The following is a 10,029-nucleotide window of genomic DNA, read 5'->3' as shown; positions in this document are numbered from 1 at the left end:
ATCAAAGTAAGGTCAAAAGTTACTTTTTGACATAACCCACTTTGCTTTGTAATTTAATTTTCCAAGCATCTATTTATTTAACTTTCAGTTGTCAAAAATATTTTTCCTTTGTGTTACAACCTGAAAATATTCTTGTGTTACAGGCACGATTGTATGTGTTAGGATCTCTATGTACATACACATGTTTTGTATGTGTTTTAGCTTTATTCCCCAAGCAGTCTCTTCAAAAACCACTCCAAGTCTTAGTCATACCAAAAAGTTTAGTCAGAGAACTCTGCGTGAAACACAATGAACATTTATTTATTTAATTGTTTTTAAACAAAGCTGTTACACAAACACAGGCAAACTCCTTCCTTACCCAGGAGACTGTAAACACACTGTTTATGAGAGCAACACTATTCTTCTGGTCTATTCGACTCCACTTTATGTAATCTGTTATCTTTAAGAAGCCTAACACACATAGTTCATTTAGATGGGCTTTAGGGATAGGCCTTTGATTTTATTTCCCTTTTTTCTTCACTCTCACTAGCACCAGGAGCTGCTGGCATGTTTCAGAAAGCTTCTGTTTGAACACAGTATAAATTGGTGCAGACCCTTGACCAGCTTAATCTTTCCTTGCAAATGACAATGCAGCGAAACCAGAGAAAGAAAGAAGAAAAAAAAAACTACTTCCTTCCCTGTTGGATGCCTAATAAGTAGTTAGTCTGACCCAATTTTCAATAAGAACGATTTTCTGATGACCCGAAAGGAGTGACTATATCTAGTCAAAGAATAAGTGGGGGGTGTGTGAATTTAATCTTTCTTGCCACTGGAATGGCAGCTGCTCCCAACTGCCTGAGTCTGTGAAGGATGGGGAAGACAGAACTGGCTTTCAATGTGGAGAGAATTTTCCCTTTGAATATTCTAAACGGGAGCTTTGCACATGTGCCTCAAGAACTAATTGTCTAGGTTCCGTCAGGAATGCAGCAGGAGAGGAGCGTATTTCATGCTTAAGACCAGAGAGGAGCCACGCAATACTCAGTGGATAAAAGGCTTGCGGTCCCAGCTGGGAAAAAGAGTCCCATTATCTCCCAGCTGCATAGACATTCCATACGGCTTGGTTCTGCTTCGATGCACAGCATGCCTGGCTGAGAGCTCCAGACAGAGTTCTGCAGAAAAATTGTAAAGATCCCGAGACGTTTCCCTGGTAAGATCCGTAAGTACAGAATTGCGCTGTCTGCTGCAATGAGAATTTTGCTGGTCAAGCTGCGGCTTTTCTTGCTTTCTATCTCTTTGTATTAGTGTAACAGGTAAAAGCTGGGGTTGTGTGTGTGTGGTGGGGGGAGTGTCTGTTTCGTTGATGCTGTGTTTTTATGATGCTGATGGTTTAAAAACGTTTATTCCCTGTGAGAGAAAAATATATTGAATCTGTATCGGGAGATGTAGGATCAAACCAGGCAAAGTGAGACTACAGATATATTTTTTCAATGTTTCACTAGTCTTTGCTGCAGTAAAACTAATGGGCAAGACTGGATGACAGTGCTAATTCTGGTACTTTCCGATGGCTACACACCCTTTATGAAACGGCAGACAGATCGGAAGATGTGATTGCTATTTTTTTTTTTTCCTCCAAGGGCTGAGGGGTGGGGTTTGCAGTATCCACAGATGATTTAAAGGAACGGCTATAAAAGTTTCCTCGGGGAGGGTGTCACAGCGGCAGAAACACAGGCGTGGAGGTCAAATGGGTACACCAAATTCTCTCTGACGTCTTGTTTGCACCCAGCTTACAGATAAAAGCTTGTAGAATCACACTACCTCCCCAATTATCCCAGCTAAGCCTGTTACGATAAGGATCTTATAATACTTTATGAAAGTTTCAGGAGTTGATGACTTGGGAGCAAAACTTTGCAGAGTTCTCAGATTAGCCACTACATATGCCCCAGTGTTAATATGATAGTGTGACGTTGGGGGTTTGGGGTAGATTGAAATTCATAGTTCTTGTTCCTCCAAATGAAACGACTTAAGTTTAAATAATCAGCATCCTGTCTATGTCCTCCGAGAAGTATTCACGGAATAGCAAATAGAAACTACACTGAGCAAGAAATCAGGGAGAGGAGTGGCATTATAAATTTATTTTGAGAATAAGGGATTTATAATGTTCTATAGTGACAGCATTTCTCAAAGATTATCTATAAGCCAAGAAATATGTTGGATATTGAATTTCGTGTTCTAAGCAATTTTCATGCATCTGATGGATTCATTTATCACCTTTTAAAACCATTGTTGTTGAATGTGTCAACAATTTATGTGCACTGCAATCTACAAAGAAATAACATATTTGAGCATAGTTTTTTTGCTAGCCCTCCCCTCAACATATGTAAATATATACATTTCCACTAAACAAACATATGCTCACAAAAATGCTGGTACAAATTGTATAGCTAACAGAAAAACAGAGATGTTTCATGTTTGTTGCTTCAAATATTTTTCTTAGCAAAATCATGGCTATGCAGTATAAAGATTTTCAATCAAGAAACTTTTATGTAGAGACCTTATATGAGGTTATATATATTCCTAAGTTGTCAGTTCATCGCAAGAATTTAAAAATTGCTTAAAATAAAATGAGATTCTTTATTTTCATTGAGCATTTCTAGAGAACTGTCATAATTTTATTTTCAATATATGTGTGTAACTTTCTTTAATGAAACTGTATTCACTTGGTCACTTAGCAGATGATCACATATTAGGTGTGGGCTTCCCATTTCACATAAAATGAATTATGTTTTGAAGGACAGTGTGAAGTGTATTAAGTTGACAGTGAGCTTCTAGTCTTCAGATGAGGGAAAAAAGTATAAAAGAAAATTGAATGCTTTTAATTTTACTTTCAGAAGGAAGGGAATTATCAATTATGTAGCTACATATTTAGACCGACAACATATAAAGTAGAAGATGCTAGCATAAGCTTCAGTACTTAAAAAAATAAACAAGCAAAATATGAACACTTGAAAGAGAGATCACATCCTCTAAAAACAACAATGATAAGGTGTTATTTCATTGTGCCTAAAATTCTCTTAATAAGATGAGATGGGTACTTTATAGAGAATGGTTTCTTATAATATAGCCATCTTTCTCAGAATAAGGAGTACTTAGTGTGATGATATCATCAATAATTTGACAGATATCCTTGCAGAAGAATTTATCTTACTCAATGAAACAAAAAAGAGGTAAAATAATATAAGTTGCCAAAATTCTGTTATATATTTGTTTGCAAAAAATACTAGTTTCAGAAAAATAACTCTATATTTATGAACAAAAACTATGAAAAATAATTTGGAAAATAAATTTCACATAATTTTCGATGTGAAATGCTACAAAAACTATGAAAAATAAAATTAATTATTTTAATACATATTTAATTGTTAATCAGTTCTCAAAATACCCATCATCCAACAGAACCTTGCTTGGAACTCTTTACAGATCCCTGATCTTTGTGATCTCTGGAAAAAGAAGTAAAAAGACAAAGTAGGGTATAGAAAAAGGTGGGCTCTATCAGCAAGTATAGTTGGTACTCACAGTGGATGATTGTGGCCAGCGGCTAAGTAGATCACTGGACAACTGAACTCTCTCAAAGTGTGGGAAGGGAGAAAGGCCAGAGAAATGTCCAAATTTGTATTTTAGACAGATTTTATCTTATGTCTAAAATTTGTAGAACACACACTGCATTTTTAAAAATGCTCACTCCTGTCTAGGTGATTGAAGACCTATTTGTTTTGATGCTAGTGGGAAGGGAAATAGTATGTAAAGACATTTGCTATATAGTAGATTTCTAAGGTTAAGGGCTTTTGAGCCATGATTAGACAATGATCAATAACTGACATTCGTGGAAGTTTAGATGCCATGTGTCTTCTTAGGGCCAGATAAGCCAGATCCTGTGACTTTGAGAAGTAGAACACTGAATTTACAGCCCTGCTTTTATAAGCCATTGGTTATAAGTGTGGAATCTATCTAATGTCCTTCTGTCTAGTGATCTAAAATTTCCTCTTCAATACTTGAGGCTCTGGGAACATGTACAAGGTTGACGTCTAGTCCTGGCTATTTTTCTGCCCAAGTGGAATATAGAACCATTTAAGGCCTCTACTTAAGTTGACTCTCTAATCAGGTGGAATGTTCAATAAGAACTAGGTAGGACAATCTAAAGGTAAACTGTTTGGAAAAGAAATAAAATTTAAAGAACAGATAAGCATACCAGATTGAAATTAGTCATAAGAACACTCTTACACTCTTATTCTTTCAGCCTTTTTTGACAACTTTGAAAGTAATGTAAACCGTGTGTGTGTGTGTGTGTGTGTGTGTGCGTGCGTGTGTGTGTGTGAGAGAGATAATGAATTCAGAAAATTAAATTATTGACATTATGGTAATTACTTTACCTTCATTTTAGATTCATTTCAAATTTGAAACAACTAGCACTTTCCTAGCCAGCATTTACACCCTGACTCACCTTTGGTTCTTGGGTAGGTGGGTTCCACTTTCTGGAAATATGTAAGGAGACAGTTCACTCATGTTCACTGATGTGTGCCTGATCATTATTTACTCTGCACAGTCAAGACCAGTTATCATTTTACAATCAAACAGTCATACTTTGAGAAAACCATACAGGTTTATAAGCACTGTTGTAGACATCTCATGTTACACTTGTTACCCAGAAGGTTTAGCTATTGTTAAAGATGACTTTTTTGTTCCTCTCAGATGAATGTTGTGGAACCTCCAATGCCAGATGAATGTTCTCATTATTCTTCACGTCCACATTTTTTTCTTAAAATATTCCTATAATTGGTCAGTCTAAGGAAATATTATCTTGCCATTACTTTAAGATTCTTTTTTCTTTTTTGATCGAGAGGAATGTAATTATGTTTTACACATAAAGGTCAGAAAACAGTACTGATAATCTGAAATACTGCTATGGTGAGATTAAGTCCATAAAGGTCAAATTAAATTACCACTCAATTGCTAAAGGTAGTTAATTAATATAAAATTCATACAATTGTTTTTCACATAATTTATTAATTGCCAATTTAATAAATAAATTATATCAGTGTATTGGCTATTACAATCTGTAAGAGATTTAAGTATTTTTCCTAAGAAAAATTGAGAAATCAATATAAGAGATTTATGATCCTAATAGGTAGAATTCATATATCAATGTTCTCTTCATCTTTGTTAACATTTTATTATCTGATGGTATTTCAAATACAACTAAAGGTTTAAATCATTTCCGTATTTGTTATGATATGCTTTGCATATATTTGTACTACAGGAGGCTATATGTGCCTTAATATTTCTGATAGGAAAATAATCTTGTTCTTTGGATAGCAATCATCTATCCCAAACCCATTACTGAGATTTTGATCAATATACAAATAAGATTCTTTCACTGCAACAAGATTTTTAGTCATGTGTTTTTAGTTTCCCTACCTAATACCCTAATACTTGAGAGCATAAGCAAACCAATTGTTACACTTTTTCTTTTATTTCTTTATTCTTTCTTTCTCTCTTTCTTCCTTTTCTTTCTTTTGGACTGCCCCTTTTGTCCATGTTAATTCTTAATTGTACACATTTCATATTTATAAAATTATTCAAATTTGTTTTAAACTTTGCACTTTGTTTTATTATTATCTCAAAAGCTTTGCTTTGATATTATACTAGCTGTTACAGTTTTCATCTCTGAATTCCTTTCATTTCCCTCTACAGATTTAGGTGTCTTTATCATTTGAAGTGTTCCTTTGAATGCTGAATTTCCATTTTAAAATATGTACAGAAAGAGCATGTTTAGAGATATTAAAACTATGTCAGAGTAATTTCTCACCACTTTCTGAAAATTAGCTACTATTCTTTAGATTTATGTTTTTCAATTACATAGTATCTTTGCTTTATTCCCTCTTAAATCTTTTTGTTTTAAAATGTGTTCATGAAAGATCCTTAGAAACAAGTATAGGGATAATTTTAGGATGCTGTAATAAACCCATAGAGTATATGACAACAACAGGAACGAACCCTGGTTAACAGGCTGGTCCCTACAGTAGAAAAGTGACTTTGGGATGCCAGCATGACCTTCATGTCCCACATGAAACAGATCTATCCCTGTATAATTAATGACCATATTAGTGGGAAGTACCATGTATGTGCAAGTGCAGTACGCATATGGAAACTTCTTTCTTCAATTTTCGATGTGAAATGCTACAAGAAAAATAAATTTGGTGAGATTTTAAAACATGTTTGCTACAATTATTTTAAATAATGTTATGTTTTGCAATGAATCAACTCTTTGCAAAGTGTTAAGCAATTAGATATTTGTTGTACAATTCCTAGGTATTTAGAACTTTAATATAAATGTATATCCATAATATACACCTTTGTATTTGGAATTTGTCATTTTATTGTCTTGAGACATGTATATGCTCCCAGTTGTCAGATGATTCAGTGGCCTAAGACATAGCAAGGCTTGTAAGTCAAGGTTCTTAATGATGGAAATTTTTAATATTCTCTTCTGTCCTTTCCCATCCTTCAGGTTTTGAAATATTATATTATCTTAAATTAAAAGAGAAATATCCAACAAAGACAAAAATAAAGAAACACTTGGCATGTTTTCACCTAAAGTATGTGTTTTTAGTGTTTTGAAACAATGGAAATTTGTTTCAGGTAGTGTGTTTGGCATTGTGCCCACAAATACTGTCTCCAGGGTCACAAAGACTTTGCTGTTTTCCTTTGTGTTTTCACAACATCATAAGTAGTTTTTTTTCTTTCTTCTCTTTGTTTCTGTAGAACAAGACTTGAATAAAAATATCTTTGTTTTGTGAGTTTTCAGTAGAAATCTTTCAGTTTTTAACTTATATGAGATTTTTAGTCCAAAATTGTGACCCATGTGATTTACAGGAACAGAAGCTATTGTATCTGACATTGAAGGTGTATGTATTGTGTGCAGGTGAGTGTGTGTGTGTGTGTGTGTGTGTGTGTGTATGTGTGTGCATGTCATGGTGGGATGTGTCTATATGACCCTAACTTCAGCACTTGGGCATCTGGAAGGCTAAAACAAGAGGATCATGAGTTTTAGGTCAGCCTTAGATTTGTAGTAAAATAAATGAGAAAAAAATGGAGCCTAGGTATTTAGATTTCAGGTATCTGCAATGGCAATATAGCAATGACTTCTCTACATCTCAGTTTCTCCATTCACAGTAGAGATAATAACAGTATCGACTTCATTGTATTATGAAGAGAATTAAATGGCTTAATTTGTGAAAATATCTTGGAAGAAAGCCCAGCAATTAATAAGCTCTCTATGTGTTCATTGGTTCATTATAGTTATATTATTACTACTATAATATTTGTCTATTAGCTTTAGAATCAATTGAGTAAAAATAATATAAAACAATGAACAGAATGAAAATTGTAATCATCATCTTATCAATTGTATTGGGTATTTAGTAGAAAATTAAATTTGGTGTGTAAATCACTAAACTGGAAATAAAAATAGTGCTTATGAGAAAAATGTGGAAAGACTCAAAGACACTAGTGTGTGGATACATAAAAACTAAAAATAGTTTAATTCTACCAACAAAAAGTATTTGGACTTTATCAAGAATTTATTTAATTTTCTGTTCCTAAAAACAGAGCATAAAATAAAATAAGAGTATACCATAACTATGTTTACAACAAAAAAATTACAAAATGCTTCTGTATTTTATTATTTTTATTGTTTAGTTTTGCTATGTTTAATGTTAAAATAACAATTTTCTGTTGTTTGAATGAGAAATGTTCCCCCAAAGGTTCGTGTATTTTAACATTAGATCTCCAGTAGATGGCACCATATTGGTAGGTTATTAAACTTTTAAGGAGGTGCAACATTGCTGATACATCTGTTTGTTGGTTTGGAAGGTTTCTAGACTAGCCCCAGTTCCTCCTAGCTTTCTTTCCTTCCTGTGTTCAAATCAAATGCAATTAACCAATTTTCCCTCCCTCATCAGTATGTCATGACTTTCTCAGTATTATGGATTTTAGCTCTCTAGACGTGTCAGTCAAAATAAGTTCTTCAACTTGTTTTTGGTCATTATTTTATCACAGTAATATAAATGTGACCAGCATATGCCCACAAATTAACCCATGCATCTGAAAACAATAATAAATTTGAAATTATAATGGATGTCTTAAAATAAAACATCGATACTGTTTATCTATTTCCAGTTTCACATCCATCCATGTATATAGTTTCTATAACCTCTGATGTCTGTTTTCTTTTTTAGGCTATTGAAATTGTGTAGTTACTGTGTATTTCAGTCTTGCAACAGGAAAGCACTTTAATTTACTCCTTGAAGACCATTTCTTCATCATTTCCTTCATTTATTCTTCTCTTTTAGATTTCCTAGCAAACTTTTAATAACTGCCTTTTCGTGAAGCTGCATTCCTCCCATTTATATGTTATGCATTTGGCTTTGAAAAGGAAAACACCTCTATCTTCCTGTGTATCTTTAAATATTTTCCCAGTATTTTGTGATTCTTCCCTTTTTATTTTAGAGATGGCTTTTGATTTTTGTCCTATTTTTAGGCTTTAGGAGAAAATCCCTCTATTATTTATCCCTATCATGGTACATTATATTTTTTGTTTCTTTTAATTTTCCACTATGACAATTCACCTCCAGTGGAAATTTTCTATGACATACTCACTTTGTCTGAGTCCTGAGTCCATCATACAGATGACTCTCTTCACTTTTGCCTACAAAGGAACACAGCAATGTTCTTCTCTTCTTGGTTTCTCTCTTCATATATTTCAACCTAAAATTGTCTACTGTACTTTAAATATCTACTTACTGTACAGAGTGAGTTTGATTCTTATAGAAAAGTTTCAGTGACTCACTTTCTTCAGGTAACCATAGTCTCCTAAGGTCTCATATCTAATTCAAGACCATTTGCTCTTAGGTTGTCTGCAATTCATCCCTGCCAGACCTTTAAAGTATCTTTGGTATGCTTTTCTTCCAGGAGGACATTAGACTATAATTTTCTGGTGCTAGTTCTTTTTAATGGCATTCTGATGGCCTCATACATTTCTGCTGGTAATTTTTCCGTTTGCTTGTTGGTACTTTGAAGGGGAAGGACTGTGTTCATGACAACAATCTGAATCATTTGTTTATATAGACGCTCTAAGTACTCCCTCCCTTAGTAATTAAGAATAATTTCCCCATCTTCTTGTTTGTAGTGTGTGTGTGTGTGTGTGTGTGTGTGTGTGCATATATGCACACATGTGTATATCCACTCAGCTGCCATTATGTGCATGGGGGTGTAGGCCAAAGTCAGCATTGAATGATTTCTCTACCATTCTTCACCTTAATATTTGAAACAGGGGCTCTCAGTGCACTGCAATATTGGTTCGGCTAGGCTGACTGGCTATTGAGTTCTGGACAGTCACCTGTCTCTGCTTCCTTTTATCATTAAGTTTAAACAAAGAAAATACCATGACTGACTCTTTAGTGGATGCTGGAAATCCCAGCTCAGTACTTACATTTTGAAAGACAGCTGTATTTCTCAGTGAACCATCTTGCCAGGATCTAACTATTTTTTTTCTTTTCTTTCTTTCTTTCTTTCTTTCTTTCTTTCTTTCTTTCTTTTTTACTTTTTTTCAACATTTTCATATAATTATCTTCCCTGATTTTTTTAGGAACAGTATTAAGTCCTTTGAACAAAATCTAAAAAGGAATGACTAAAACCACTGGTTTCTATCTTTTCATTAGTTATACAAATACTATAAATTGTTAAAAGTTATAACTTAAAACAGAATGATCATCTCATGAGATAGTAGGTTAAGACATAGTCAAGAATTTAGTTAGGAAAATTAGATAGATGCTATTTAATACTTTAGGGTTATTGTTGCAGTAATTCTTTAAGTATAATGGTATATTTTTTAATAAAATATGTAACTCATTACTTGAAACATTAGCACAACAATTTCCATGACACATTCCAAACTTATGACAAACAAATTACCTTTCCTTTTAATTACTCCTG

The 10,029-nt window shown here is 33.7% G+C and overlaps 1 protein-coding gene across 2 annotated transcripts in view; it reads left to right on the top strand.

Moving 5' to 3' along the window:
* Positions 1-574: 574 nt before the first annotated feature.
* The window catches only part of LOC125403249 (contactin-6), a 379,648-nt gene continuing 370,193 nt past the window's right edge, over positions 575-10,029 (top strand). Inside the window, exon 1 of one of the 2 annotated variants that reach the window (XM_048438486.3) lies at positions 575-1,186. The gene's annotated coding sequence lies outside the window, so the exon portion shown is untranslated. Of the gene's footprint in view, positions 1,196-10,029 lie in introns of both variants that reach the window. The other variant, XM_085686802.2, reaches the window with a different exon arrangement.

This window comes from Myodes glareolus, chromosome 3 (assembly GCF_982192425.1).
Source record: "Myodes glareolus chromosome 3, mMyoGla1.1, whole genome shotgun sequence".
Classification (NCBI taxonomy): domain Eukaryota; kingdom Metazoa; phylum Chordata; class Mammalia; order Rodentia; family Cricetidae; genus Myodes; species Myodes glareolus.
Note: the sequence above shows the minus strand (reverse complement) of the source record. Positions and strands in the feature narration are given on the sequence as shown.